General features: G+C 42.5%; 1 protein-coding gene across 6 annotated transcripts in view; it reads left to right on the top strand.

The window, feature by feature from the left end:
- The window catches only part of CHD6 (chromodomain helicase DNA binding protein 6), a 107,658-nt gene that overhangs the window by 12,335 nt on the left and 83,167 nt on the right, over positions 1 to 12,156 (top strand). The gene's annotated exons all lie outside the window — the stretch shown is intronic.

The raw sequence follows: 12,156 nt of genomic DNA, 5'->3' as shown, positions 1-12,156 counted from the left end.
AAGGAAAGTGAACTTGTTTTGTTGTATATTTGGGGGAATTGGGTAAAAGTAAAGAATTCTCTGAAGTTTTCTTTAATGGCCTGGTCTATTTCTATAGACACTGGCCACATAGTTCCTGGTGCTTAGCAAGGACTCAACCAGAGCAAGCCAAGACACAGTGGTGCCTGGGGCAGAAAATCCAAATGCTGATGATCATGTATGTTTTCCTCTACTGTCAGAGGCAGTCTGCTTCTGAGTTCTTGTGCTCAGTTCCTGCTTGTGAGCTTCCCTTAGGCATCTGGCCACTATGAGAACAGGCTACTGGGCTACATGGTCCACTAGCCTTTCCAGCAGGCTCTTCTTATGTGTTTACCACAGGATACAATCCGTCAGGAATGGCTTCTCTGCAGCTACTTCCTGTGCAATGAACAGGAGTTGTGCAACAGCTCAGTAATGCTCCTGTGCAGTTCCTATTTATTTCATTGGAGCTTGCACATGAGAAAATTCCCGGTGGCGATGATATCTGTCTCCCTCTCTTTTATCTGAGGCGTCTGTCTCATTTTTCCTCTTGATAAAGGCTATCTCTATCCTGCACTGGTGCATCGGGAAGGGAACATAGTTCTCTTAATGCTAGATCTTAAGAGCTCCTGGGCAATTGCAGATGGATGACATAAGATGCTTAGTACTAGGTCTAATTTTTCTAGTAGTTACTGCAAAGGTGGGAGTTTGCACTGTCAGTCTTTGTGCAGCAACAGGGATGTATATAGTTGGGCTGTGCATTTGTTGTTTTGACCTTTAGCGCACCTTCTTACAGTTTTAATGGAAGATAGTTCAATTAATTTAAATCACAGGAGAAAATGTATTTGTTTGTAGGCAGGCGATTTTAGGTCCACTGATTTTTCAACTTAAGTAGCAACTACAGCCACGTGGAAGCAGTTTGAAGGAAGAGAAGAGCCTGTGAAAGGGAAGGGGGGGGCAATTGGCCAGTCTTAACACCACAAGTCTATATGCATGTCTTCTAAGTAATAAGCAGGCAACCCCAAATTGAACAGTTCTATCTTGTGCTTTTGGTCTGTAACGGTAATGTTATAGTAACAGTGCCTGTGTGGGTGTGGTTTTTGAGGCAGAGATTTTCAAAGAACTGAAACACTCCTTTTACGGGCTATAAGCCTCGTTTGGGAAACGTATGGCTGACTTGCAGGTTCTGTGCAACATATCTCTGGAATCCTGTGAAGGCCAGCCCCTCTTCTGGAAACAAAGTGTTTCTAGTTCTCATTGTGATGGAGAAAGCTTGGAAATGTGGTTGCTGTGTTTTAAAGGCAAAATGAGCTGGAAACGTCTTTATGTGCAGATTTTTAAAAATGTGGCTACAATAGCAGCAGTGCCTTGCTTGAGGAATGCGCTCCTTCTGGAAGTTCAGTCGGTGCCAACATTGTATAGATTTAGGCGCCAGCTGAAAGCTTGCTTTTTTGCACACGATTCTGTATGATCAGTGTGTTTCAGAGTTCTATTTTGAATTAACAAATTAATACAATATTATTATATAGAAAATATATACCGTGATTTAAATTTTTGTATTTGTACCCGTAGGTTGTCCTGGGGTCTTAAGACGGTTGTGATGTTAGCCATAAACAAACAAACAAACACAAACAAAAAACCAGAAGGTTACTTAGATATTACGTTTCTGTGCAGTTGCACCATTAGGGTCTTCAATGCATTCTCTTGGACCATTAGGCCCTGCTTACTCAACTTGTTTTGACAGGCAAAAAGACTGTTAACAACACTGGAGAACCCATGATCTAATGCAGGGATGTTGAGGATGTCCTCAATAGATTGCCTAAGGGACTGTAGCTCCTGGCTGAAAAAAAGGCCCCTACTCTTAATGTGGGACGTGGGTGGCACTGTGGTCTAAACCACAGAGCCTAGGGCTTGCTGATCAGAAGGTCAGCAGTTCGAATCCCCGCGACAGGGTGAGCTCCCGTTGTTCGGTCCCTGCTCCTGCCCACCTAGCAGTTCGAAAGCACGTCAAAGTGCAAGTAGATAAATAGGTACCGCTCTGGCGGAAAGGTAAACGGCGTTTCCGTGCGCTGCTGTGGTTCGCCAGAAGTGGCTTAGTCATGCTGGTCACATGACCTGGAAGCTGTCTGCGGACAAACACTGGCTCCCTCGGTCTATAGAGTGAGATGAGCGCGCAACCCCAGAGTCGTCCGCGACTGGACCTAACAGTCAGGGGTACCTTTACTTTTTTTTTGCTCTTAATGTACACTATGCAAAACTTAACACATTGTGGTTTGCTGTGTTTAAAAGGTAACCTATGAAATGTGTCATTGTGCTTCTTTCTTACAGGACTGGGGTGTTTGTGGAGGGGTAGTACCAATGCTAGGGGGCACGTCATGCTCTTTCTAGGATTGCTCCCCACCCTACACTCAGCTTTCACCTGTGGCCCCTGCAAACTGTCAGCATGTGACAGTGGCCACACCCTGGGAACGGCTTTGATTGGCTGTCTAATCCAGGTGATGGTAGCTTATGGATCTTAAACCTCAGTGAGTTAGGCATTTCTCCTGCATGCGAAGACAATCAAGTGCTGACCCACCACTGTCCGCCTGCTTCAATGGGTGCTTGGAGCTCAGAGGACTGTGATAGCTAAGCCTCTCAGAACATAAAGGGCACAGTCCAGGAGAATGATCTCCTGTGCTTTCCCCCTTGAAGTGAAAGGGAGATATGCAAGAGCAACAGAGCTTGCATAGGAGACCTTCTTGTTGAATTATGCCCATGGTTTTGCTGTGCACCTGAAAGGTGAATAAAATATTGAATAATTCTTTTAAAAGACATGAATGGTAGTTTTCAATGAAGAAAAACGATAGTGCTTTAAAAAAATCTACTTGAAATTAACGTTATTTCAACCCGTGTTAAACCTTAAGCTTAGTGCAATTTATTATGTCACTTGAATAAAGTTTAGAAATATGCTGACTCAATGAGCCCTCATCAAACTTTAATGACTTTTTATATGCAGGCTGTTTCCCCTCCTTCTTATACGATGCTCAGGCGGTAGTAAGGAACAGCTTTAACGAGATTTCAAGGTGAATCTTTATAAATATAGATCAGGTTGTCATATATTGAAGGATTGTGGTTTTAAAGCAAACACTTAATAACTTGCTTGATTTTTCACACTTCCGTGAGTTGTGCTAAATTCAGTAGAATGCCTTGCAAGGTGTAAAGTGTGGGTTTACAGCAGAATGGGTCCTGCATCCTCAGACTTGGAAAATACACATGCCTGATCTTACATGTGTGACCTTGAACTTGGAGGAGTGTCGTATTCCATGCTGCCTCATAGGTTTTGTCAGATTGATGGTGTTTGAGGTTTGGAGGCAGCCTTGATTTTAAGGGCCTCTAGCGGGTGGTGCTGTGGGTTAAACCACTGAGCTGCTTGGGCTTGCTGATCGAAAGGTCAGCGGTTCGAATCCCTGCGACGGAGTGAGCTCCTGTTGTTCGGTCCCAGCTCCTGCCAACCTAGCAGTTCGAAAGCACGCAGTGCAAGTAGATAAATAGGTATTGCACTGGTGGGAAGGTAAACAGCATTTCCATGCGCTGCTCTGGTTTCGCCAGAAGCAGCTTAGTCATGCTGGCCACATGACCTGGAAAAACTGTCTGTGGAAGCGGACAAATGCCGGCTCCCTCGGCCTGTAAAGTGAGATGAGCGCCGCAACCCCAGAGTCATTCGCAACTGGACTTAATTGTCAGGGGTCCCTTTACCTTTACCTTTAGGTAAAAATAGCCTTCCTACTTTGCAGTGTAGGAGTACGTTGCTGATTTATTATTATTTTTTTATTTGCGAAATAACTTGATTGTTACTCTTTTTTAAAAAGATGGTGTTGGTGGTGGTGAAGTATGTATAACTCACGAATAGGATTAAGGGACACTTTTGCCTGAGGGATTGTACACTTGGAATTTCAACACTCAACAGTTGCTTGAGGTCGAGAAATTGATAACAGCTGTTTTTGGAGGAAATCAGGGCTGCTGCTGGCAAAGGATTTGGGCATGATAACATATTGACCACCTAGTAGTGCAGTAAGAGCATAAGAAAAGCCCAATCAGACCAAAGGCCTATCTAGTCCACCCACCTCTTTCCCACAGCTAGATTGATTTATTATTATTTTTTATCCCATTTATTGGCCATGTCCCATAAAATACCTTGAAGCAATAGATGCTTATGGGAAACTCAAAAGTGGGACTTGAGGACAGCAGCCCTATCCCACTCATGCTCTCCAGCAGATGATGTTCTGCCAGCACATAGCCAATGATGTCCCTGTAAGCCACAACAATCAAATGGAACCTCCAAATTGAGAGGCAATCTTATATGATTCCAAAAACTATAGCTGGGCAATACCATTATTAGAACCAACCCAAATGTCACAAAATAGCAAGCAAGCTCTCAAATTCCTCATAATTCTTCTTCAGGCTTTTTGTTCCTATGGATTTGTCTCAGCCCTTTCTAAGGGCATCTAGCTAGTAACTATCACTACTAGCTTTTTCAGATCTGCCACTAGTTATTATGGTTCCAAATATTAGTTTCTTTATTCTTAGTTTGAATTTGTTGCAGCAATAGGGGTTGATGATTCTCTGTAGAGCTTCCTTGGAGGGCACTGTTAAAACCAGTGCTGGATTGTTATATACACTGTTTGCAGGCTACAGCACCTTTAGCAGAGGGCTGGTCAGTAAACTGCATTAACTGAGTTCTGGTAGCGGCAGTAGTGCTGTAGTCCATTCCTGTCTTTATTCATGTGTGTCCTCATGGAGCTGAATATTCAGCTGGTAGCCGTCTGGCTTTTTTTGACTTTGCCATCCCAATGCTAAATGCCAATGGGACTTGTCTGCCTGTCTGCAACAAGTCTAGTGATTTTCCAAAGCCATTGATTACGGATTCATCAGTCTCAGACACATTTAAAGTTACTCTACAGAATATGGTTGGCCTGTTTGGACTGCTTCCCACAAAATAGCCTCCTCTTTTTCCTGTAGTTTTGTATAAATTAGTTTTAGTATAAATTATTTGTTGATAGAACTCACTTTTAAGTAAGAGGAAATAAAAGTCCTCTGCCCCTCCAGGAAAACAAATTATTGGCGATCAGTGCACAAACTGTACATTGGTTGCTGTTCAAAGAAATATGTTGATTACTTAAAAACATTAGAAGTGTAATAAACACATATTCTGCTAGGTTTCCTCTTGAATTAAAGTATACGTCATTGAGCTTTAGATGGCTGTGCTCAAACAAGAAGTCTGCTCTAAGTCAGTCTTTGCCAATCTGGTGCCCTCCAGCTGTTTTGGACTTCAACTCCTCTCAGCCTCAGCCAGCACGCCCAAGTTGTCATCCCAAACAGCTGGAGGGTACTAGGTTAGTGAACACTGCCAGAAACCCGGGTTACCATGAATGAGCAGCTAGTGCAGTCTGCCGAACTGTTCACACTGTGTTCCTCTGCTACTGCCGGGGGGTGGGAGGGTTTGCACAGAAAATGTCGTTGTGAACAAACCAAAGCTACAGCCTTTGCTATAAAAGGAAAACTGTCTTCACATTATTGTGCAGGTGTAGAAGGCATTGCTGCGTTTAACAGCGAAACTCAGGAACTAAACGAGTGTAATTTTAAACAGAGTACCGACTTAAGGATCAGCAGGAAATTGGTTTTATGGTTATGTTTTATACATACAATGTTCAGAGTTACTATAAACCAACATATATCCATTATGATAGAGCACCAGGTGCTATGATTGTAACCAAAATATTAAACTATTTTTGAATCAGTATACAACTCAATATATTGCATATTATATCCATTTGCATACTTAAAAATGTTGAAAATCTGTAGTACACATTTTTTTAAAGAAAAGCTTTTTAATGATTTAAGCAAGAACCTATACTTCAGTGGCATACAAGAATAAAGAAAAGCAATGCAATTAAATAAAAATGAAAATTGAAATACACACACACAAATGCAAATGTGGTTTCCTGGTATGTGGACAGGGTAGTAGTAATATATATATATATATATATATATATATATATATATATATATATATATATATGGATATTGTCCTTGAGGATATATATATATAAAAGGATATTGTCCTATATAAAAGGATATTGTCCGTGATAGTCTCACTTAAAGCTGAAAAGTTACAAAGTTACTAAGAATTCCAAAGAGCAGCATATTTCATAGTAAACGTTTTAACATTTTTGCCATCATTAATGTATAAAATATTTCTTGCCACATTGTTGAAAGTTAATTTGTTTTTGCTTCTCCTCTAGTGTGCCTTAATTTTTGAGTTAATTTTTCTGCAGCAGCCTGGGCCACATTTGACTGTACCATAAATGCTTATTTAATCCCTCCAAATATTTCAGTTTTCTTGCAATAACGATCCTGGCAGTTGACAATAAATATAGAATAAATTCTTTATCCAAACCGTCTTCATTTGGCCCATCCCATATCCCCAGTAATGCTGGCAAAGAGGCTGGTTACAATTCTTGTTTTGTTATTAAAATAATTTCTGAGAACACCATTGCCCCAAAAGCTGCCACTGGGGGACACACCATAAGTGAAAATATAAACCTTTATTTTTTCCCTTTTTGTGGCCAGCAGCATTTTGGAGACAGATTGACTCATAATTCTGAACCTTCAGTGCAGTTTTCAGGACAACCAGAACAAAACAGAAATGTTCATGTGAGCTTCTTGTTCTCATGTATGCACTTCAGGCTTTAGAAAAATCCCACCGGGAAGATAAGCATGTTTCATGGCTCTATAGACAATGGCTCTGAGCATGAGATGCTTGTACATGTTATATGCAAATCTCTCTTTCTGTCTCAGAGGGGCAGTGAGTGTCTCAATTATTCTGATCAGCCAGGTCTTGGTAAAGATGTAAAGATATCAGTTTTTAGGGAGATTGTTTATGGAATAATTGGACTTGCCATTAAGAGCACTGTAGAAGAGATGCTTTAAATTTGTGGTCTATGGGAAATTTCTGGTGCGTTATTTTGCCATAGATAAATGTCTTTTTCATAAGTTTTATTAGGAGCAACCAATAGATGCCAATGGCAAATACAATAAAAGGAAGTTTGGCAGCTTCCAAAAGTATAATTAATGTTTTTCTAAGGTGATTATCCCTAGCAAGTAGGTAAGTCAGAACATCATCCACAGTTTTGGGGGATACTAACATTTCAGCAGTTTTCAGTGCTTCCTCCCCCCCAAATACAAACAGTGCAATGAAAATTCAGTGTACATTCGGTTGTCTTAGAATTTCTGCATTCCAAAAGACGTTATTCTTAACAGAGCATTGAAATCGCATTAAGTGCACTGTTAATTTCCTCCCTTAAATATTGCAGGTCAAATTGTATTGTATTGGGACAAAAATTTGGGGCGTTTTTAAAGCATGGTTTACACACGTAAACCCTTAGATCACTAAATTAGATCACTCTCTAGGGCATCAGAAATTTTCAGTGCAAATCAGCCAAATTTTTACGGGGGGGGGGGGAATATCTTGAATTTTATTTTACAGTTCAAAATTTTCTAGAAAACCCACATTGCTATCCATGGACCACTGCGCAAGCGCTTTATTCTGGTGATCCACAGAAATGTTGTGAGCATATTGGCACTTTCAATAGAATCAAAGAATTTTAGAGATGGAAGGGGCTACAAGGGTAATCTAGTCTAACCCCTGCAATACAGCAATTTGCCCTTCACAAATACATCCCCCCCCCCCGATAACAGAGATCAGCTGCACATAATGTTGCTCACAAAACAGGCACATCCATTGCTTCCAAAGTGAAAAAACTATATTAAAATATGAATCATGTATGTTCTTCAATTTGTAGAACAAAAAAAGTTTATTAAGTGGCCTGGAGAATTGGTGGTTTAGAGAAAAAAAGTTATCTGATAGCTGCAAACTCGCTTGTGATTCTCATTGAAATGAAGGACTATTGTCCATAAGGCAAATAGCTGGAGGAGCAATCCTCATGTTTTGACCCTTGAAGAAAACTTAGATAATTTACATAACAAAAATTGTTCTGCTAAATTCACAGAGAATTGAATGAGTGAGAAATTTTGAATGGTCTATATTTTCTGCTAAATGAGGACAGAATGTGTGGCGGAGGTGCTGGAAAAATATAAAAATATGGCAGAACCAATTAATCATTTATGTCAAATGATTAAATTCAATACTCTGTAAAAAAAATAATTTTTAAACTGAATAACAAAAGTTGTGGCCATTGGTTTGTAAGTTCCTTTAAAAAGAGTTTCCTCTGTTACTTTGAGACACTTGTTTCTTGAGCTCCTGCTGGTTTAGATATTGTACTTGGTATGGCATTGAGATGCTATTTTACAACCTTGATGGATTGATTATGCTTGCTTTGAAATCAGTAACTGTAATTTTACCCTACTGATCACTTTAGATCTTTGGCTGCCTTTAATACTGTTGATGGTGGAGGACCTGCTGCGCTTTTACAAGAGCATTCTGGAATGGTGGTGGTTGATATTTTCAGGGGTTCCTCTGAGGATGGTGCTGCAGCATCTTGAAGGGGCCTCTCCTACCCCCCCTTCTTATTCAAGATACATGTAAGAACTCTGGGTAAAATGGAGTGGAAATGAGTTATGCCATGCATAGGCTCTGCTCTAGCTTCTTTTACCATCTGATCTGGCCCTGCAGTTTCAGTGCTTGATTCAGATCCTTTTGTGGAAAAGCTCCTCGTTTCAGGTAAGCCAATGAGGTAAAGCAAAAGGAATGGATTCCCTGGAGGTAAAGCAAAAGGAAAGGAATCCCTGGAGCAAAGGGGGAGGATTGGTGCATCTCTGAAGATGAAGTTTGGCCCACTTTTGTCAGCTTTGTGGCCTTGGCATGGGCTTTCAAATCCATTGCTGGGATTTTGATTTTGTAGCAGTTGCCATTCCACTCTTCAGGTTGTGTATTGTCGCTTTCTCCTGTTCTGGCAACTTCTAACAGCATCTGTGCAACTTAGCTGACTGAGGTGCATGCATACATACCTGCAGAAAATGTGTCAGCCTGCCTTCTTTCTTCTGATAGAGTTACAAACTTGGTGGATCAGGGGAATGCTGTGGAGATAGTGTATCTTGATTTCTTTTTTTTTTATAAAATTTTTATTGAGTTTTCACATTTTATAAACACAAACACACACACAGACAAAGACAACACATATAAAATTTCATATCCTTACTTTCCTAACCCCAGTTCTTGACCTCCCCCCACCCCCCTTCATACATCCTAATTCGATTAAATTAGCTCAGCAAGTTCATATCTCTCATCCTTTACATATTATTAGTGTATCTTGATTTCAGTAAGGCTGTAGACAAAGGCCCCCATGATATTCTTGTGGAGAAGCTGGTAAAATGTGGACTGGGCAAGGTAACTGTTAGGTAGATTTGTAGCTGGTTGACTGATCAAACCCAAAGAGCATTCACTAATGATTCTTGATTATCCTGGGGAAAATGTGATAGGTGATGTGCTACAGGGTTCTGTCCTGGGCCTGTTGTTGTTCAACATGCATATAAATGACGTGGTTGGTTGAAGGAATTGAGGGGATGCTCATCACATTTGCAGATTTCTTTATCGATGGAGTCTTTGAAGCAAGCACTATCCCTTGAACTTAGGGAAGGTTATGATAAATATTCAGGGTGGAATTCAACAGTGTTCTCTTGCATCCATGGTTCTGGTGGTTGTCCTGACCCTGCTCCCCAACCCAGTTTTGGGGGTGCTAGGAGGAGGGGGGAAGCCTCATTGTACAAGCAGAGCTCATTGTGCAGGGCTTCTGCTGACATGGCTGATTAGGTGAATCTTGTCCATTGATATACAGTGGACACTCGGATTGTGAACATGATCCGTGCGGGATGCACATTTGCAACCCGCAGCATTCGAAATGCGCGTCTGCGCATGCACAGGTTGCGATTCGGCGCTTCTGCGCAATGCACGATTTAGCGCTTCTGCGCGTGCATGACTGCCGAAACTTGGAAGGAACCCGTTCTGGTACTTCCGGGTTTCCTCAGTACCCGGGTTTCCGGGTACTTCGGCGATCCTCAACCTGAAGCGTCTGTAACCCGAGGTATGACTGTACAGTGGTACCTTGCGTTAAGAACTTAATTCGTTCTGGAGGTCCGTTCTTAACCTGAAACTGTTCTTAACCTGAGGTACCACTTTAGCTAATGGGGCCTCCTGCTGCTGCCGCGTGATTTCTGTTCTCATCCTGAAGCAAAGTTCTTAACCCGAGGTACCATTTCTGGGCTAGCGGAGTCTATAACCTGAAGCATCTGTAACCCGAGGTACCACTTTATTCTTATTAATTATTTATTATATTAATGATTTTCTTCCCATGAAGCACCCCAAAGCAATGTAAAGGTAAAGGGACATCTGACTGTTAGGTCCAGTCGCGAATGACTCTGGGGTTGCGGCACTCATCTCACTTTACTGGCTGAGGGAGCCGGCATACAGCTTCCAGGTCATGTCACCAGCATGACTAAGCCGCTTCTGGTGAACCAGAGCAGTGCACGGAAACACCTTTTACCTTCCTGCCAGAGTGGTACCTGTGTGCACTTGCACTTTGACATGCTTTCGAACTGCTAGATTGGCAGGAGCAGGGACCGAGCAACGGGAGCTCACCCTGTTGCGGGGATTCGAACCGGCCACCTTCTGATCGGCAAGCCCTAGGCTCTGTGGTTTAACCCACAGTGCCACCCACATCCCCCAAAGCAATGTACAATGCAGTAAAAAAAAATGTTCACAGAACAATAGCCCTGTTTAAATATCCCCATTTCAAAAAAATCCTCTTTCTTAATTCTGATCTTCCAATAAGCAGGGATAAGGAACCTGTGGCTCTACTGATGTTGTTGGATTCTAGCTCTTCTCAGCCTCAGCCAGCATGGTCAGTGGTCAGGGATGTTGGGGGTTGAAGCCCAACAAACATTTGGAGGGCCGCAGCATCCCCATGCAAACCTGCTTTCTTTTACATACTTCAGTAGTTAAATCAAAATAGACGTGCATCATGTGTACAGTTAGCTTCTTTTGGTGCAGAATTTGGATTACCTTGCTGCTGAATTTCAGTGTGATTTGTTTTAAAGGGCAGTGTACACACAGACACACTGCCCCTGCCTACTTTCCCTTGGGCCAGCACATTTTTGCATGCCTGTCGGCTGTGAGCCCTGTGCTTTGATTGCCTTGCTGCCCTTGCTACTGCGCTGCTGTTTTGTTTTCTACTTGGCACAAATCCCTGCATCCTTCTGTGCGCCCCAACAATGGAAGGAAGGTGGGGCATTGGGGAAGGGAGTGCAGGGAAAGCGGGGCCTGTTGGCTTCCTAGGAGGCCTGGGTCACATCCTGCTAGGCTTTGCGGCTCTGATTCCCGAGGCAGTGAAGTGAGAACACAACAGAGCTGCCATGCTGGAGTTTCAGCTTGGTTTCCCACAGCAAATGCACACCCCCACCCACTCCGTACAAGAGCCCGGCAGCTGCAGTGTAGACGTAAACAGAACTTGCTGCAGAATGCTGTGGAGAGGAGGTTTGCTTTCTCCATATCTGAAGATGCTGAATTATCTCTCTCTGCTGCAAAACGCACCTGTCCCTCTCTCCTTTCAAGCATCTTAGCAAATTCCGGGGAAGGGGAGGAGACATTCCTCTGTGGAATTGCCTGGCATGGCTGGCTGCATCTTTCACAGAGAAGCCCTTCCCCCACTCCCCTTCAGTCCACAGGAATGTTGTTGTTTGAGTTCCCACTGGATTGCACCACAGATACCTTGCTTTCAAGTGGCAGCCGCTTTTGCTGGCCAAGACATGTCCGGCTGAGCTGCCCTAGCTGTGAACAAAAGCTGCGAGCTTTCCTCGCAGACCTGAGATGCTGTATGCATCTCTGCTTACTTCGTGGAATTGGAGAAGGGCAACAAGACAGGTGGCGATGCTTCAAGTCATGTACATCAATTAACAGCCTTGCTGCCAGCCAAAATCTCTTATATGGCAGCTGTACCTGCAGGTTCCCGTTCAAAGCCCTAACCTGTCCAGGTTGCTGTTTTGCATATAGACTGAAATTCGGCAAGCTTTCCAGTATTGTGGATTGTATTGGAAATACACTGCAAGTCATAAATGGCATGTGTAAACGTGCGATTTACTTACTTGTTTTTAAGTATATTTACCCCA

Source organism: Podarcis cretensis, assembly GCF_951804945.1.
Source record: "Podarcis cretensis genome assembly, chromosome: 6".
In the NCBI taxonomy this organism is placed as follows: Eukaryota; Metazoa; Chordata; class Lepidosauria; order Squamata; family Lacertidae; genus Podarcis; species Podarcis cretensis.
Note: the sequence above shows the minus strand (reverse complement) of the source record. Positions and strands in the feature narration are given on the sequence as shown.